General features: G+C 37.5%; 1 protein-coding gene across 3 annotated transcripts in view; it reads right to left on the bottom strand.

Moving 5' to 3' along the window:
• LOC126893461 (filamin-A) overlaps positions 1-9,895 on the bottom strand; it is a 510,728-nt gene extending 500,833 nt beyond the window's left edge. For all 3 annotated transcript variants that reach the window (XM_050663672.1, XM_050663673.1, XM_050663674.1), the window contains exon 1: positions 9,828-9,895. The gene's annotated coding sequence lies outside the window, so the exon portion shown is untranslated. The remainder of the gene's footprint in view (positions 1-9,827) is intronic.
• Between the last annotated feature and the right edge of the window lie 9,997 nt (positions 9,896-19,892).

The following is a 19,892-nucleotide window of genomic DNA, read 5'->3' as shown; positions in this document are numbered from 1 at the left end:
AAATATCTTGGAGTAAAGCAGGCGCGGAAAATTGACCATAAGCAAATGAAAACTGAGATAACTACTGAGTTTATAAGAAGGGTAAAACAGCTGCTTCGTTCACAGCTTAACAGTAAAAATTTATTTAAGGCACTAAACACCTACGCTTGTTCCGCGCTTAGCTATTCATTTGGTATTGTTAAGTGGACAAAAACGGATATAGAAAATCTTCAGCGAAAAGTACGAACACACCTCACAAAGGCACAAAAACACCACCCTAAAAGTGCAGTAGAACGAACGACATTACCCCGGTATTTAGGAGGAAGAGGACTTATGGATATAGGTGAGCAATTAGATAAACAAATTGCTAATTTAAGAACTTATTTTCAGATGCAGGTTGAGACATCTACTCTACATCGCGCTATCTGCGCAGTAGATGACACAACACCGATCAAACTGAGGGAAGCAGAACTGCGCATAAACCACCTTACTAAGGACGAAAAAGTGCGCGCCTGGATGGGTAAACCTTTGCACGGGCGACATCCCAATGAGGTCAGCCAAGATTATGTCGACAATATAGCGTCGAACTACTGGTTGACATCAGGAAAGATGTTCCCTGAAACGGAGGGTTCATTACTGGCCATTCAGGATCAGGTTATACCAACCAGAAACTACCTGAAATATATCATCAAAGACCCTCAGGTTCAAAACGACAGATGCCGATATGGATGTCAAGCCCAAGAAACCATCCAACATCTTACAGGGGGCTGCCAGGCATTTGCTGCAACTGAATACAAGGAACGGCATGACGCAGTGGGAAAAATCCTTCATCAAGAGATAGCTATCAAGCTGGGACTTCTCCAAACGGACCATCTCCCGTATTATCAATACGTCCCTGAGAGTATGCTTGAGGATGGCAACTACAAGCTATACTGGGACCGCACTGTGCTCACAGATCAAACAGTGGCACATAATAGACCAGATCTCGTACTAGTTAATAAATTAACAAGACAAACAACACTAATTGATGTGGCGATACCTAACAACAATAATCTACGTAGTAAATTCACTGAAAAGATCGCCAAGTACAGAGATCTAGAAATTCAAATACGAAGGCAATGGAGAATGCAAAGTACCCAGACGATACCTATTGTTATATCTACTACTGGAGTCATTCCGAAGAACCTCCTCGAAAGCATAAAAAGGCTGGGTCTAAATGAACATCTTTACAAGACCATGCAGAAATCTGTACTACTCGCAACGGCCAGATGTGTACGAAAATTTTTGGGAGATACACCTGCATACCAAGTCACCTAGGGCTCGATAACACGGAAAGAGTCCCACCAGAGCTCAATCCTTTTGATACCGTAGGTATCTGGGATGAGTCAATTTTCCCCTTAGAGGGAGTGTGAGCCGTATGGCTAAGTCTGGGATAATAATAATATCCTGTGGGAGTTTTTTGTCAGTTCTTCTATCAGGCGCGGCCCCCTGCGAATGGGGGATGCTTTCTGGGTATTCGTAGCGCCAGTACCCAGAGAGTAGCAGGGATACTTGCCGTGGAACAAAAACTGACACCTGGCAGTAGGTATAAAATGCACACCCATGAGAATGGAGAATAATAATTTATGTTTAGGATCGCTGCCTGGGGATCGCCAGGGCACGTCTGGAGCCGGCGCTGGACGTGACAGCATGCGGGACGTCGGTGGCAGGGTGTTGAGGAGGCGGGCCCCTGTCATACAATCAGCTACAGCCCAACAACAACAACAACCACAAGCGAGCCAAACAACAGCAAGAGCTCCACCCGCTGAAGGTGCTGCGCTGGAACATCAGCCGGCGCTCACTCAAGCGGGACGACCGAGGCAGCGCATGAAATGGACTGTGTCCATTAACGAAAGCATTTTGCGCTCCTATTATAAGGTGACAAACTTCGGTCAAGAAACGATCGGCTACAGACAACAGCTGTATGCCGAATTTTGCAGGGAGTACCCAGATATTCAAGTATCGGAGCAAAGAGTATCAGATCAATACCGGGTAATCATAAGAAACAACCTTATCCCAGAGGCTAGACGCAATACGATCAAAAGCGAAGTCGAACGGGAGATTAACAACCAAGGGCTAGTTTTAGATCAAGTCCCTAATGAAATCCTTGATGAGCAGATCCCTGAGATTCCCATACCAGAAACTCAACCTGACAATACACAGCAGGAAAACAACGAGTTGCGCGATAGTCTAGCAAACGAAATGGCGCGTGCCGTACAAGAGTTTAATGGAACAAATCCACTTAGCAGACCACCGCTACCACGAATAAACTCTTGTAAGAAACTAGGTGCGCTGTTACAAATTGTGAACACTGAAGTCCTACCCAATTATGTCATAGAAGCCCACACATTGGAATATCAGCATATGCTAATCTACTGTGCAGCAACAGCAATTGCTAATGTAATGGGCGTTAAGATCAGAACACGACGGGGTACTAATAACGGAAGGACTGGTAACAGAACTGCACCCTGGGAAAAAAGACTTCTCGGAAAAATTGAATTACTGCGTAGGGATATTGGTCAAGTTACAGAATATGTAAGAGGTGTAACAAGTAGAAAGGTCATTAAGAGAGCTGAAGAAATAATGCGGAGCACTGCAGGACACTCGAGATACGATCCAGAAAATAACACAGCCCAACAGTGTCTGGATACATTAAAACAAAAACTCTCCGTCTATTCAGGACGATTAAGAAGGTATAAAGTTAGTAACAACCGAAAATGTGACAATGCACTTTTTGAGAACTCTGAGAAGGCGTTCTACCGAAAACTCAATTCCACCGTAGAAAGTGTCGACAAGTCTTACCCAAGCCAAGAAGAAATTCATGAGTTTTGGGGAAATCAACTTTCCACACCAGCTGTTTTTAACAACAATGCTGGCTGGATAGAAGATACGACGCACAACTGTCACCACTACGTCACTGCTAACTACGAACCATTCACGACTGAAGAAGTCTCAAATGTCATCAAAGAGCTTCATAACTGGAAATCTCCTGGACCAGACGGAGTCCAGAACTTCTGGCTTAAAAAGTTTTGGAGTGTTCGTGAGTGCTTATCAACATTAATTAATCATGTTATTTCTAATCCGCAGGAATTACCATCATTTCTAACTCAGGGAACTACTTATTTAATACCCAAGGATCAAAATAACACCCAAGATCCATCCAAGTACCGCCCAATTACTTGTCTTCCAACTTTGTATAAATTGGTCACATCCTGTGTAACCCGGCGTATCTACCAACATTGTGCTCTAAACAATATCATAGAGCCTCAACAGAAAGGATGCGCTAAGGGTTCCATGGGTTGCAAAGAACAGCTTATCATCGACTCAGTCATTTCTAACCAGGCATTCACTAAAAAAAGGAACCTTTTTACTGCTTTTATTGACTATAAAAAGGCCTTTGATTCAGTACCGCATGAATGGCTAATAGATATATTGAAAATATACAAAGTCGATGATAACATAGTGACCTTTTTAAGGCATATAATGAGAGATTGGAAGACTAAAATTCACCTCCAAATACCTGGTGAAAACAATATCGAAACCGAAAATATCGCAATCAACCGGGGCCTATTTCAAGGAGACTCGTTGAGTCCATTGTGGTTCTGTTTAGCTTTGAACCCCCTTTCCCAGCTATTAAACTCCACTGACGCAGGCTTTAGCATTAAAAGCAATAATACTGTGGTAGCGAAGCTCAATCATCTGTTGTATATGGATGATTTGAAATTAATGGCTTCCACTCGAGAACACCTAGAAGAGATGCTAAAAACTGTAGAAACATTCTCTAATGATATTAGTATGCAGTTCGGTCTAGACAAGTGCCGTGTTTTGAATATAGTCCGAGGAAAGGTACAGCCCGGTGGATTCGATATGCAAAATGGCCAGAACATCGAGGCCATGGGCGACAACGATATGTACAAATATCTTGGAGTAAAGCAGGCGCGGAAAATTGACCATAAGCAAATGAAAACTGAGATAACTACTGAGTTTATAAGAAGGGTAAAACAGCTGCTTCGTTCACAGCTTAACAGTAAAAATTTGTTTAGGGCACTAAACACCTACGCTTGTTCCGCGCTTAGCTATTCATTTGGTATTGTTAAGTGGACAAAAACGGATATAGAAAATCTTCAGCGAAAAGTACGAACACACCTCACAAAGGCACAAAAACACCACCCTAAAAGTGCAGTAGAACGAACGACATTACCCCGGTATTTAGGAGGAAGAGGGCTTAGGGATATAGGTGAGCAATTAGATAAACAAATTGCTAATTTAAGAACTTATTTTCAGATGCAGGCTGAGACATCTACTCTACACCGCGCCATTTGCGCAGTAGATGACACAACACCGATCAAACTGAGGGAACCAGAAATGCGCTTAAACCACCTTACTAAGGACGAAAAACTGCGCGCCTGGATGGGTAAACCTCTGCACGGGCGACATCCCAATGAGGTCAGCCAAGACTATGTCGACAATACAGCGTCGAACTATTGGTTGACATCAGGAAAGATGTTCCCTGAAACGGAGGGTTCATTACTGGCCATTCAGGATCAGGTTATACCAACCAGAAATTACCTGAAATATATCGTCAAAGACCCTCAGGTTCAAAACGACAGATGCCGATATGGATGTCAAGCCCAAGAAACCATCCAACATATTACAGGGGGCTGCCAGGCATTTGCTGCAACTGAATACAAGGAACGGCATGACGCAGTGGGAAAAATTCTTCATCAGGAGATAGCTATCAAGCTGGGACTTCTCCAAACGGACCATCTCCCATATTATCAATACGTTCCTGAGAGTGTGCTTGAGGATGGCAACTACAAGCTATACTGGGACCGCAGTGTGCTCACAGACCAAACAGTGGCACATAATAGACCAGATCTCGTACTAGTTAATAAATTAACAAGACAAACAACACTAATTGATGTGGCGATACCTAACAACAATAATCTACGTAGTAAATTTACTGAAAAGATCGCCAAGTATAGAGATCTGGAAATTCAAATACGGAGACAATGGAGAATGCAAAGTACCCAGACGATACCTATTGTTATATCTACTACTGGAGTCATTCCGAAGACCCTCCTCGAAAGCATAAAAAAGCTGGGTCTCAATGAACATCTTTATAAGACCATGCAGAAAGCTGTACTACTTGCGACGGCCAGAAGTGTACGAAAATTTTTGGGAGATACACCTGCATTCCAAGTCACCTAGGGCTCGATAACACGGAAAGAGTCCCACCAGAGCTCAATCCTTTTGATACCGTAGGTATCTGGGATGAGTCAATTTTCCCCTTAGAGGGAGTGTGAGCCGTATGGCTAAATCTGGATAATAATAATAATAATAGCGTTTATTGTCCAACAGAATCCATTTACAGGACAAAATATTACACAAATAAAAAATTAAATAAAATATTAGTAATTCATAGGTATTGATAATATAACAAAAATTTTACAAAACTAAATTTGAACCTAAAGAAATAAATTATTAATCACCTAGGTAGATCTTGGCCATAGAAATCAGTTGCTTTAAACTGCAGTTAAATATATCGCAGTAAATACTTAAGGCATTATAATAGCTGCACATGACGAATAGAGGAGAATTTAACATAAGGTTAGTTCTAGCTTGTGTATTTCTGAACGTAATCGAATTTCTTACTGGATAAGACGGAACGTTAAAATTTATTTGTCGAAGGATATCAGGGCTGTCAATGAGATTATGTAGTAGCTTGTACAGGAATACCAGGGAGGCATTAATTCGTCTAGATTCTAATGAAATTACGTCCAAACCGCTACATAACTCATTATTGCTGATACCCCTCGTAGGATATATACCATTAATTTTATAAGACAAAAATTTTAAAAATTTACGCTGAACCCGTTCTATAATTTGGATGTGTACATCATAAAACGGTGACCAAATGATAGAGGCATATTCCAGTTTACAGCGTACAAAAGTGTAAAACAGTAATTTAATGGCCTTAGTATTAGTGAGATTTCGACTATTTCTAATTATAAATCCATAAGATTTAAGTGCTTCTCTAACCTTTATATTAACATGTTCAACAAAAGAGAGTTTGTGATCAAATATAACTCCAAGGTCTTTAATTTTAGTCAAACGTTCCAGTTCATTGCCATCAATAATGTAAGGATGGTATATAGTAGACTGTTTCCTGGAATAACTAACCACCTTGCACTTATTGGCATTAAGATTCAGATGATTTTCCTTACACCATTCATGTACGAGATTCAGTTGACTCTGCAGAAAATGACAATAGTTAAGGTCACTTATCAATGAATAAATCTTTAAGTCATCAGCATAACATAAACATGGTGCAGAAATATATTCACACAGATCGTTAATAAATAACAAGAACAATAATGGACCTAGATTAGAACCTTGTGGAACCCCTGAAGAAGCAAGGTACTTTGCCGATTTGTAACCATTGTAAGAAACAAACTGCGTTCTATTTGACAAGTAAGACCTCATAAAAGTAATAGCATCCTCAGAAAGACCAAAGTGGTATAATTTAGAAAGCAATACTCCGTGGTGAATTCTATCGAACGCCTTCGAAAAATCGGTATAGACGACGTCAACTTGACTTCTATTATCTAGGGCCTCTGAAATATATTGTGTGACCACTAATAAGTTTGTTACAGTGGACCGACTGGAGACAAAACCATGTTGGTATTGAGACAGCTGATTACGAGTTCTTGAATAAATACGATTATACAAAATTATTTCAAAAACCTTCGACAGATTGCAAATTATGGAAATTGGTCTATAGTTTTCTACCTGATCCCTTTCACCAGTTTTGAATACTGGGCACACTTTTGACTCCTTCCAGAGACTTGGATATTCTTTATTCAGAAGACATAAATTAAAAATTTTTAATAGTGGCACAGTTAAGGCACCTATGCAATCCTTAACCAGAAAAGATGGTATATTGTCAGGTCCACACGTCATTTTGTCTTTCAATTTCTTACTAGCAGAAATTATCTCAGATTCTACAATAGGATAAAAATTTAAGTAATCTGTGTTAACTGATGAAGAGTTAGCTTTAAAATTAATATCAGATGACAGAAAAACACTATTGAAAAATTCTGCAAAAACATTCACAATATTTTGTGGTTCGGAGGTAGTAATGCCATTATATTTCATTACACCAGGAATTCTTGAACTATTATTTTTCGCATTAACATACGACCAAAACTTCTTGGGATTGATGGATAGAGATATTTGGATGTTATCGACATACACATTGTATGCCAAACTGATTTTTGATTTGACAAGGTGTCTTAACCGTTGAAACTCAAGCAAATCACAATGATTTTTGAATCTTTTAAATTTTTTTCGAAACTTTGCTTTTAATTTGATGTTCTGAATGATGTCAGCATCAAACCAGGGTGGATATTTATGACTAAAATTTTTATAAACTGGAATATACGTATTAAACAAAGAAAACATTTTATCATAAAAATTACTTAAAATTACGTTAACGTCACTAGTAGTATCCAGAAAATTCCAATCCGTTTCGTACAGTTCTCGATATAAAGCAGGAAAATTTGCTTTTTTAAAGTTATAAGTTATTTGCTCAGAACCATACCTAAATATAGGCTCTTTCACAAATATATCCGTAAATGTAATTTGAAGAGCTGGGTGATGAGAGTCTTCATAGAGCAAAGGTGAGTCATCATGCTTCACTTCACAACTGAAATGCGATAAGACTAAATCTAGCAGTCTACCCAAATGATTAACAACATTGTTAAATTGTCTAAGTCCAGTAGAGCCCGTAAAACTTAAAACTACAGAAGTTTGGAAATCAGACATATCATTATCAATGAACTTTGGAACATTAAAATCGCCTAGTAATATGGAGTTATTATATAAATAATCAAGTTGCCCTAAGCAATCGAAAAAATATTCAAAGTCAACTAAACTTAACCTATCCGGTAAATAAACAACAACTGTATAAAAATGTTTGTAACCAATCTGGCACTTGACAATGATTAGATCAATTAATGGAAATTGAGCATCGAAAGCCGTAATATCCAATATTTCGGATTTTATGAAGTCTTTTACCGCAAGCACTACACCCCCACCCTTCACCTTATCCACCACATGGAGTTTTCGGTCCTTTCTATATACTACATAATTATTCGGAAAGAGTTCCATGCTCGAAACATCACCGTGCAACCACGTTTCACTTAATGCTATGATGTCGAATTCACAATCACTAATGTTAGCATTAAATAATGCAACTTTGCTATTTAGACCACGTACATTTTGATAATAACATGTAAGTTCAACGTGTTGGGATTTACTTGATTTGGAACTGCTGGACACGTTTAGTTTAAAGAGCCATCAGTTTTACTGACTAGAGTAGGTCTGCCCCTTACATACTTAATCGTCAAATTCTGTTCTCCATGATCTGTTCGCCGTTTCAGTTCTGTCCGAAGTTTATTCATGTATTCTCTCTGCCGAGGTGTTTTATCATCAGAGATTGAAATGGTAGAGAAAGTAGATGTGGCTAATTTATTCTTGGCACGCAAAAAGGACTTAGCCTGTGCGGGTGTGGAAAAGGTCACTTTGATTGGACGAGCCTTATTTGAACGTTTACCAATTCTGTGCACATGTCTTGAAGAAATCGGATTTACATTATCACCCTGTACTGTAATTAGAATCTCGTTTACTTTATTATTGTCTTCCACAGCAGAATTAGTTTCTGGGACGTTATACAAAATGATATTATGTGATCGATTAATACGGTCCATGGCTTCTTCAATTATATCTTCCTGATGTTCGGAATGTATAGTAGTGTTAATATTAGCGATCTTTCTTTCCAACTCTTGCAATTTCGTTTCCACAAGATTGGTTAAAAATTGCTTCAATTGATCGAGCTTGTCCTCTCCATTACTACAAGTATTACATAGTACTTTTACATTTTTACTACGCATTCGTGTGATCCGACTAGCATCATCGCCCTGTAAGCCAATGCAAGAAGTATGCAAAGAATTCATACATCCCGAACATTTTATAAATTGTGTGTTATTGGTAGATTGTTTACAGTTTATACACACAGGCATAATTAATTCTTCGTCCACTTTACAATTTACACCAAAATTAAAAGTCAATTAAATGGCAATTATACTTTGTAGGTAGATATTCGATAGTCGACAAATGATAAATTAGACCAGTTTTTTTGCTTGTGTGCTGATATAAACGGCAATATAATTAATTATTGCATATATCGGGATTCACATAGGATAACCAATAAAAATAGGTACTCACGGTTGTGTATCTTGTAATAATGAACACTTTGTGAAAATTTCACTAAAAACTGACTTGTATAACTTAAGTAAATGAATGTTCAATGTGAGCCACAAATAATACGTGTTTACTGTTTGGTTAACTATGAATTACTCCTGCTATATGATACATGAAGATGTTCCTGCTATAAGAATGATACATGTCTTTTTTCAATAAAAAATCTCTAATAGTTTTCGATATATTGAAAAAAATCGATTTTCATTTTGTAACTTCAAAGGGCTGTAACTTTTTTTATGAGCACATTTGTACTAAGGTAAGTTAGGTTCAACCGAACTATTTTTGACCCCAGAATGTGTGGTATAATTTATGACCAATCTTTTCGGGACACCCTGTATATTCCTGGACTTTTTCTATCTCACTGCCATTAATTTATAGTTACGATACGTCTGGGGTCATCTGTGTTTGTCATTATTTTTGTTTTTCTCATAGACTATATAGACATAGGGTATGGTAGACTATTAAAAAATAAAAGTAATACTTACCAGTCACTTTGAAATCAGCATGGAAGTTTGTCAGTTTGATTTAGGTATGGATTCTCATAGTGGATTATCTGAAACAAAAACAATATTTTCTTAGAAAAAAATCATATATGAAGAAATAAAAATAAAAGTGAATGAATTTTATATTCAAATATTTTCACTGTATTTTGATCAATGGAATCAAACCTCCTATTATTCCACTCAAGAAGTAGATCAAATAACGTCCCTGTCAACTGTGTCCTGAATAAAGAAAATTTACGCAAATTTTTAGAGGAAGACGCAAACAAATTATCTGCAGTATCAAAGATGGAGTGGTGAGGACCTTCCAAAATGTAGGAACGCCTCATTCTCGTTGTTAATATCGTTTCATGTTATTGTTGGTTGAATATAATATTGCGAAGATTACAACGATAGAAAGAGTAACAACATTTAAACAATTAGAAACATAATTACAACCAGGGCCAGATTGGCTTAAAAAAGGTGCTAACCTTAAACCTGTAAACGAAAGGTGCCAGACAATCTCTCCTAAGCTTTTTAAAATGAACTTTTTGAAATCCTAATGATTGTAAAGTAAACCAATATCATTTATGAATTTTTTTATGTTCGGCCATTCATTGGCCGACTACCTGGTCCAGGAAACATCCCTGTCGAACTTGTGAAGGCAGGAGACCCCTGTCTGATAAACAGAATTACACAGATTATGAATTGCTGCTGCAGCCAAATACAGATACCATCTGAGTGGAAGAAGGCTCATTTAGTTTCTATCTTTAAAAAGGGTAATAGAAAAGACCCAAAGTGTTATCGAGGCTTAAGTGTAATCAGTACTATGTGCCGCCTGTTTAGCAAAATATTAAACAATAAAATTAGACATAACATAGGTCATGAAATAGGAGAAGATCAGGGTGGATTCACACCAGACAGACCTTGTACAGATAACCTTTTTGTTTTGCAACAACTGGCAGAAAAGTTTGTATCCGTAGGAAAAGAATTACACTTAGCTTTTGTTGACTTAGAAAAGACATATGACACGGTTCCTAGAACAAAGCCTTTTGAAGATTATCATATAAATGTACAGGAATAATACAGTACAAGTTAGAAAGAGAGAGAGAGTATTGTCGCACTCCATTAATGTCACAAAAGGCCTTATACAGGTTTGTAATATGTCTCCTCTATTTGTTAAGTTGTATGTTGAGGCAGCCCTTAGAAGCTGGAAGAAGAGATGTGGCGGGTATTCCAGTTAATGACAACACCCTTTTCTCTCTTAGTTTCGCAGATGATCAGGTCGTGATAGCTAAGGATGCTTTCGATCTATAATTTATGATGAAATGGTTGTATCATGAGTATCAAAAGTGGAGACTGCAGGTGAGTCTAACAAAAACAGCGTATTTGGTAGTAAACAGCGAGGCTCGGTTTCAAGCCTTTGTCAATGAGGACGTCAACATTAATCAGGTGGAAACATTTAAATACCTGGGAGCATTGTTTGACAAGACCGGATTGGGGGGAGCAGAGATAAAGCAGAGAATCCGGAAAGGCAGGCAAATTGTGGGAATCTTGAATTTATTTTGGTGGGATAAAAATATTTCTAATAAAAACAAGAAAAGGGTGGCCAGAGCAATAGTTGAGTCGGTATTGTGTTATGGCTCGGAAGTATGAAGATCTGAAAAGAAGGCTACTAGCCGTAGAAATGGACTATATAAGAAGAAGTGCAAGAATTTCAAGATGGGAAAGGAAAACTAACGAAAAAGTAAGAACAAGAATGAACGCTGAGTAAACGGTAGTAGATAGAATAGAAAGAAGATCATTGAAATGGTTTGTACACCTATTAAGAATGTCTGAATAACGTTGACCTAAACAAATATTTCAGTGGAGACCACCAGGAAGAAGAAAGCAGGGTAGACCGCGAAGGTCGTGGAATGGGAGCGTCAGGAGATCGATGTATGACCGCAATTTACAAGAAGACGATGCCTTGGACAGAGAGGTTTGGTAAAGGATGATGGGAATACGGCAAGATGCTGTTAGCAATTGAATAATTGTTATAAGATAATTTTACCCGTAATAAATATCTAATAAAAATTTTTTTGTTTAATTTTAAGGAAATCCATAAATTTTAATATCAACCAAGGTGATGAGTTTCTCACTGTCCCTTGTACATCCTGAATCATCATCATCATCATTCTCTTTGCTTTATCCCTATGCGGGGTCGGCTTCCGTAATTGCATTTCTCCACACAATTCTATATTGGGTCATATCAATGTCAATCCCCTTTACCAAGATGTCCTGCCTTATCGTCTCCCCCAGGTCTTCTTTAGTCTTCCTCTCCTACTCCTTCCAGGAATCTGCATTTCAGCTATTCTGCGTATTGGGTGATTAACGTCTCGACGTTGAACATGACCAAACCATCTTAACCTATGCTCTCTCATTTTGGCATTAATTGGTGCCACACCTAGACTTCCCCTAATATACTTATTTCTAATTTTATCCTTCTTTGTCACTCCACTCATCCATCTAAGCATTCTCACTTCCGCCACATGCATTCGTTGTTCCTCTTTCTTCTTCACTGCCCAACATTCAGTTCCGTACATCATAGCCGGTCTTATGGCTGTTTTACAGAATTTTCCCTTCAGCTTCATTGGAATTTTTCTGTCACACAACACACCACTCGCTTCTTTCCACTTCATCCATCCAGCCCTAATTCTATGCATACATCACCATCTATTTCTCCATTACTCTGTAATACCGATCCCAGGTACTTAAAACTATTGATTTTTACAATCAGTTCACCATCCAAAGATACCATTTTATTTGTAGTAACTCCATCTTTACATGAACATTCCAAATACTCTGTTTTTGTCCTACTAAGTTTCAAACCTTTTTCCTCCACTTGCCTCCAGATGCTTGCCTCCACTGTTCCAGTTTTTGTTCTAAGTCTCTTTCACTATTATTTCCTACTAACACGACATCATCAGCATACATTAAGCACCATGGAATGTTACCCTGTAGTTTCGCTGTTATCTGGTCCAAAACTAATGAGAATAAATACGGACTAAGCACAGAGCCTTGGTGCAATCCTACTTTCACATGAAATGTATCAGTCTCTCCCACACCTGTCCTAACACTAGTCGTTACTCCCTCATACATATCCCTCACAATCTTTACATATTCACCAAGGACTCCTTTCTTATTGAGAGCCCACCACCGAATCTCTCGAGGAACTTTATCGTATGCTTTCTCAAGATCAATGAATACCATATGAGCGTTTGTTTCTTTACTCCTGCATTTTTCCATCAACTGTCTTATAATGAATAGTGCATCTGTTGTTGATCTGCCCTGCATAAAGCCAAATTGATTCTCGGATATTTCGGTCTCTTCACGTATCCGTCTATCAATTACTCTTTCCCATATTTTCATGGTGTGGCTAAGCAGTTTTATAGCCCTGTAGTTTGTACCGGGTGTCCCAATAAGAATGGCTCTCGGCCATATCTCAGGAACGGTATATAGTAGAGCTTTGAAATAAAAAATTTTATAACAAAAGTTGCCTCAGGAAAAGCCTGGAAATTATTTTCATAATTGTGGGTCCACCGCTAGAGGGCGTAATTGAATATCAAAAATAAAAAAATCTAAATTTTACAAAATTTTCCTAATGAAGGGGCACTGGAAATCCGATTATTGTATTCTTCATCAAATTCTGCGCATATTTGATTTAACAAGTTTAACTCTACCTTTGCAAATAAGAGGTGGGGGTGAGTGGGAACCTTGTTATGAAAAAATGGCTGTAAGTCCGGTTCTGCTAAATCAAATTTTGAAAACTGGGTCTTGTTGAAGACAGATCTTTTTCTTCAATGTAAGCGTGATAATTTTGAACCATCCTAATAAGTAATAAGCCAGCTGGGAGGCGTTATTTAATTTTTTTCAGAAATCTAGTTTTCTTTGGAAAATATTAAATACAAGTATGCATTTTTAATCATACTTTATAAAATTAGATTAAATTAGCAATAGAATAGCGAAAACCGCATGTCGATACCTTTTGTCTATCTCAAGATATCTCGAGAAACGTGTAAATTTTATACGTAACTGTTACTATCACCGGTAAACTAAGTTAATTAAAAGTAGTGTGCTGTGGAAAAAAACAAAATAACATTTTCCAGATGTCAACGTATAAAAATATAATTAATTAAAACAACAATATAAAGAGAAACAATACTATTAAAATTAAATATAACACAGAACAAAAAGAACTACTTAGTGACGACCTAAATATTCAAATTGTTGCCCATCATACACTACTCTAGAATACATTATCCAGAGAATACTAAACGCCATTCAAAGCATATCGAGAGCAGAAATTGAGACTGCTGTTCAATCTACTCTTGAAAGAGTAAATGTTTGCAACGAAAATGATGGGCAAAAATTTGAACGTTTATGTCATCACTAAATAGTTGTTTTTATTTCTTTGTAATAGGGCTTTTCAACGCTTCTCATTTGTTTCGAGCCTCTGTCATATGCCGTATAATCCGTGTATAATATTAATATACGAGATATGAACGAGGCTCGAAACAAATGAGAAGCGTTGAAAAGACCTAATATACGTTGACAGCTGGAAAATGTTTCTTTGTTGTTTCCATAGCACACTACTTTTAATGAATTATTTCGTTTACCGGTGACAGTAACAGTTATGTTCTTAAATTTACACGTTTTGTAAGATATCTCGAGATAGAAAAAAGGTATTAACATGCGGTTTTCGCTATTCTGTTGCTAATTTTGTCTAATTTTGTAATATGGTATTAAAAATGCATGTTTGTATTTAATATTTTCCAAGGAACACTAGATTTCTGAAAAAAATTAAATAACGCCTTCTAGCTGGCATATTACTCAGTAAGTTGGTTCGAAATCATAACTTTTACATTGACGAAAAAGATCTGTCTTCAACAAGACCAAGTTTGCAAAATTTGATTAAGCAGAACCGGACTCACAGCCAGTTTTCCATAACAAGGTTCCCACTCACCCCCACCTCTTATTTCCAAAGGTAGACCTAAACTTGTCAAATCAAATATGCGTAGAATTTTATGAAGAATACGACGATCGGATTTCCAGTGCCCCTTCATTAGGAAAATTTTGTAAAATTTAGATTTTTTAATTTTTGATATTCAATTACGCCCTCTAGCGGTGGTCCCACAATTATGAAAATAATTTCCAGGCTTTTCCTGAGGCAACTTTTGTTATAAAATTTTTTATTTCAAAGCTCTACTATAAACGGTTCCTGAGATATGGCCGAGAGCCATTCTTATTGGGACACCCGGTACATTGTTGTATATCTCCCTTGTTTTTGTAAACAGGTACCAGTATACTGCTTCTCCATTCGTCTGGCATTTGTCCAACTTCCATAATTCTATTAAATAGACCTGCTAGCCGCCTTGTTCCTGTCTCTCCCAATGCTCTCCATAGTTCACCAGGAATATCATCTGGTCCTACCGCTTTCCCTTGCTTTATTTCTTGAAGGGCTTGAGCCACTTCCTCGTTTGTTATTTTGGTGAAAATTGCTGCTACTGTCTCCGTTGACTTTACAGGCTGTCTGTCAAATTCTTCATTTAATAAGCTGTCAAAGTACTTTCTCCATCTCTTTTTGAAATCCCTTTCGTGAACTAGTATTTTATTATTTTCATCTCGGATACATGTAATCTGATTAAAATCTTTTGCTTTCTTTGCTCTCTGTTTGGCTATTTTGTATATCTTAGTTTCGCCTTCCCTGGTATCAAGTTGATCGTATAGGTTTGAATACGCTTCTGCTTTGGCTTTTGCTACTGCTACTTTCGCTTCCTTTTTCGCCACCATATAGTTTTGAAGATCTATGTCGGATCTGGTTTCTTGCCAATTTTTATATAATTTTCTCTTCGCTTTTATTTTTCCTTGTACTTCATTTGACCACCACCAAGTCTCTTTATCCTCAAACTTTTTTCCTGACGTTTTCCAAAGTATTTCAATAGCAGTCTCTCTAATAATACTGGCCACTTTTCTCCAAATTGTATTAGGGCTTCCTTTCATGTTCCAACATATTTTTTCTACTATTTTTCTCCTGAATAGACCTTCTTTCTCATATTTTACCATCCACCACTTGATTTTTTATGGTCCTCTCCGATATTTTTGTTTAGTTTCGCTTTTTACGCTGTCTCACTAACTATTACCTTGCAGTACTTGCATTCACATATGTCTTCTTTCCTTATCATGAAGTAGTCTATTTGGGATTGATGTTGTCCACTTTTGTAGGTAATAAGTTGAGTTTCTCTCTTTTTAAAGAATGTGTTAACAATCGCCATATCCAATGCTGTTGCTAATTCAAGCATGTCATCTCCAGCTTCATTTCTAGTTTCAAAGCCTAATCCCCCATGTATTGCTTCGTATCCTGCCTTGGCTTGGCCCACATGTGCATCGAAATCACCTCCTATTATAACTTTTTCCTCTGACGGAATATCACTCAGGACGTCTCCTAATTGGTCATAGAAAGCTCTTCTTTCATTCTCACCTAGACCTGTTTGGGGAGCATACACACACACAACATTCAATATCTCTTTATCAATTACAAATTTCACTGACATCACTCTATCACTCGTTCTTACAACTTCCACTATCTTCTTTCATTTCACTATCAGCAATTATACCAACTCCATTTCTAGTGTTACTACTCCCTGCATACCACAATTTGTAACCTTCACCTAGTTCTTTCGCCCTTTGACTTTTCCACCTAGTTTCTTGAATTCAATTTGAACTCTCCTTCGTTTGAGCGCATCCACTAACTCCAGACTCTTACCTGTAAGACTACCAAGATTCCACGACTCTATCCTGATTTTTCTAACCTGCAATGGTGTTCCCCCTGAGATAGTCCTCACCCGGAGATCCGAACGGAGGCTCATTTTACTTCTGGAATATTTTACCTCAGGAGATGCCATCATTTCAGTATAAGTTTTTATTGTGTTGGAGAAGGTCTTTTCATTATTATGGCTCGAAAAGATTTTTTGGATATTTGATGCCTGAATACCTTTTCCATCAGCACCATACCCTGCCCTGCACGTTTAGCCAATACACCACCAATGCAACCAAAGTGCAGTATTACCCCACACCCGCCTGCATTTTTCTGTATAGGCCAGGATCCCTACTGTAAGGACTGCCCTACAAGCCAATGTATTGTTGCCCGTATCCCGCCACTAGGAGGCACGTACTTTATTCGGGATACAGTAATTCGATACCCTTGTACATCCTGAATATTCCAATAAATTGATTGGAGATAGATTGGTGGTCAATAGAAATCCCTTTCTGATTTTTTTTATTTTTTAGTGCGTTTTAAGACTCCATATAAAATACTGTCGAAAATTGTTTTTAGTGCGCTTTTACATTATCGAAAAATAGTTTTAATCGATGTAATTTTATTTTTTTGAGATAATACTTTGATTTACACGTTGGGAATAAAATTTAGAAGTAAATACCACCCCAAGGAGAAAAAAAAATACATTTTTTTATATCCCCTTTGAAGTAAAAAGCCCCAGTGGTTTTAGACTCCTTAATTTTCAATCATTGCTAGTACGTATGTACGTACGTTTAATTCACTTTTGGCCATGGATCGACCTAATTAATAGTCATTTCAGGTCTGGCGCGCAAAATTAAAAGGACCACTTGATGTCAAGTCATGACAAAATAGCATATGCTACTCGTGAACAAACGAATAATGCCCCAAATCAGCGGATATAATTATACTAACTAACGATGTCCGAATCGTAAAAATGTTCTTTGAGGGCGCCGTAAGTCTCATCTAAGCTATTAACACAAAAACCTGGGTGACATATTTGTGTTTATTGAGATTAAGATGCCGACATTTTGAAGCTCTGTAACTCAGAAACTGAAATATCAAGAACTTTCCAGACACAAACAGGACTTCGACAGCGAGATAGCCTATCGTGCTTTCTATTCAACATTGCCATGGAGAAAGCTATTATAATAAAACTGAGTAATACGAAGGTCACAAATAATAATCAAGTAGAACAACCCGAAGATCTAACGGTTGGAACATACACTTTCGAAGGGGTAAGAGAGTTCGTATATCTAGGCTCACAATCAACCAAAGTAATACAGTCTATCTTATTAGCCTTCTTTGGTTCATCTTTGGACATAGGCCTCCCCAATCCTTTTCTATTCTTCTCTGTCTGTCGCTACAGTTATCCACCTAGAGCCCACGTGCTTCTTGACATCATCTGCCCATCTCATTTGTGGCCTTCCTCTACTTCGTTTATATTCCCACGGTCTCCAATTTATAAGAGTTTTGTTCCATCGGTCTACTTTTTATCTTATATTGTGTCCGGCAAATCTCCATTTCGATTTTGCAACTTCTTGTCTAACATCCCTAACTTTGGTTTTCTCTCTTCTTATCCACCCGTTTCTCTTTTTATCCATTAGTCTTATGTGCAACATTTGCCTTTCCATTGCTCTTTGCGTTTTTATGCTTTTGTCCATGTTTGCTTTTGTAAACGTCCACGTTTGGGAACCATAAGTGAGAACAGGGAGTACGCATTGATTGTATAGCTTGGTTTTAAGATGTTGTGGATATCTCTTGTTTTTTAGGATGTAGCTTAGTTTGGCAAATGCCGCCCACGCCAGTCTAACTCGTCTTTTGATCTCTGCTGTTTGGTTTTCCTTATTAAGTTTTATAATTTGACCCAAATATATATGTTACAGTTCAAGTTGATTCTCAGTTAGAGTTGACTCCAACTAGTTGGAGTCAACTCCAACTGAAACGAGCAGTAAAAGTTGATTTTAAAAATTTAAATCAACTTTTACTAGTTGGAGTTGACTCTTCCTGGATCGATTCAGTAAATGTTGATTATACGAGAATCTCAAGTGCATTTTTGATGAGTGTGCGTTTCTTTGTTTTGACCGTTTCAACTACTTATTAGTATAGTCTGTAACGTCACCCCGTTAGGTAAATTATTCTGATTCGATTTTTTGCACAAACTTACTCAAAGAAATACATCCGTATAACAATCCTTACAAAAAATACACAGGGTGTCACGCGGTACCGCGGTCGAAAAATTGTTTAACCAATTTCAGTAATGTCAGTCAGTAAAGTGACTCTTTATCGAACGAGTCTGATATTACGAGCAGAGGAACAGACGCGTTCGATAAAGAGTATTGAGGTGGTGCGTACAAAATTGTATCGTTAATCATAAAAAACATTAACACTTACTTACAACTTTGAGGAATTTTTTTTAATTTTAGACGAAATAAAAAATTCGTATGACAGCAATCACAGTAATGACAGATGACTTTTGCATGATGGCCGGTTTTGATGTTTAATCGATAGTTATCAATATTGTATACCTACCTAATTACTAAATCTGTAAAGTTTTGATTTATTTTGTATGAATATAATTGCGAAACACTACAGAATTTTACTTTTTGACATAAATTTTATTAATAATACGATAAATTTTGTACAATATTTTTAATAATTAAAGTAAATAAATTTTAATTTCACTCAAATAAATAATCGATTGCTGCCATTGACCACTTACATTCAATCTCGGTTAATTTGATTAATTATCGCGGCAGGTAAAGTAACATTCTTCTTTCAATACAACAAAGTGTTACTTTACTGCCGAAAATGAGGGCAAAGAGTACACTAATGAATGATTTTAGTGAAGTTTGGCGATAAACAATGATTTTAAACAAATTCGCAAAAATACATAGTTTTTTCACTTTGTACAATTTTTTTTTGGATCCGTTGGGCCCTTTTTTCTCTAAAATTGACTGTTGTCGAGTTATTAGCGTCTTAAAATTTGAAAAACGCCAAAATAACCATTTTCAAGGTTTAATAACTCGGTTAAAGATAATTATTGGGAAAGTCGAGCGAGCGGCCGTGGAGTAACGGCATAATCGCTGGCCTCATACGCTAGCGCACGTGGGTTCGAGCCCTGCTAAAGACAAACCATTTTCATTTTCAATAAAGACATGAGCCGTCTCACCGTGCCTCGGAGAGCACGTTAAGCAGTCGGTCCCCCTGGGCTTGTGTACATCGACACTAGTTAC

This window comes from Diabrotica virgifera, chromosome 10, assembly GCF_917563875.1.
Source record: "Diabrotica virgifera virgifera chromosome 10, PGI_DIABVI_V3a".
NCBI classification, from domain to species: Eukaryota; Metazoa; Arthropoda; class Insecta; order Coleoptera; family Chrysomelidae; genus Diabrotica; species Diabrotica virgifera.
The sequence above is the reverse complement of the archived record's forward strand: the minus strand, read 5'-3'. Positions and strand labels throughout refer to the sequence as shown.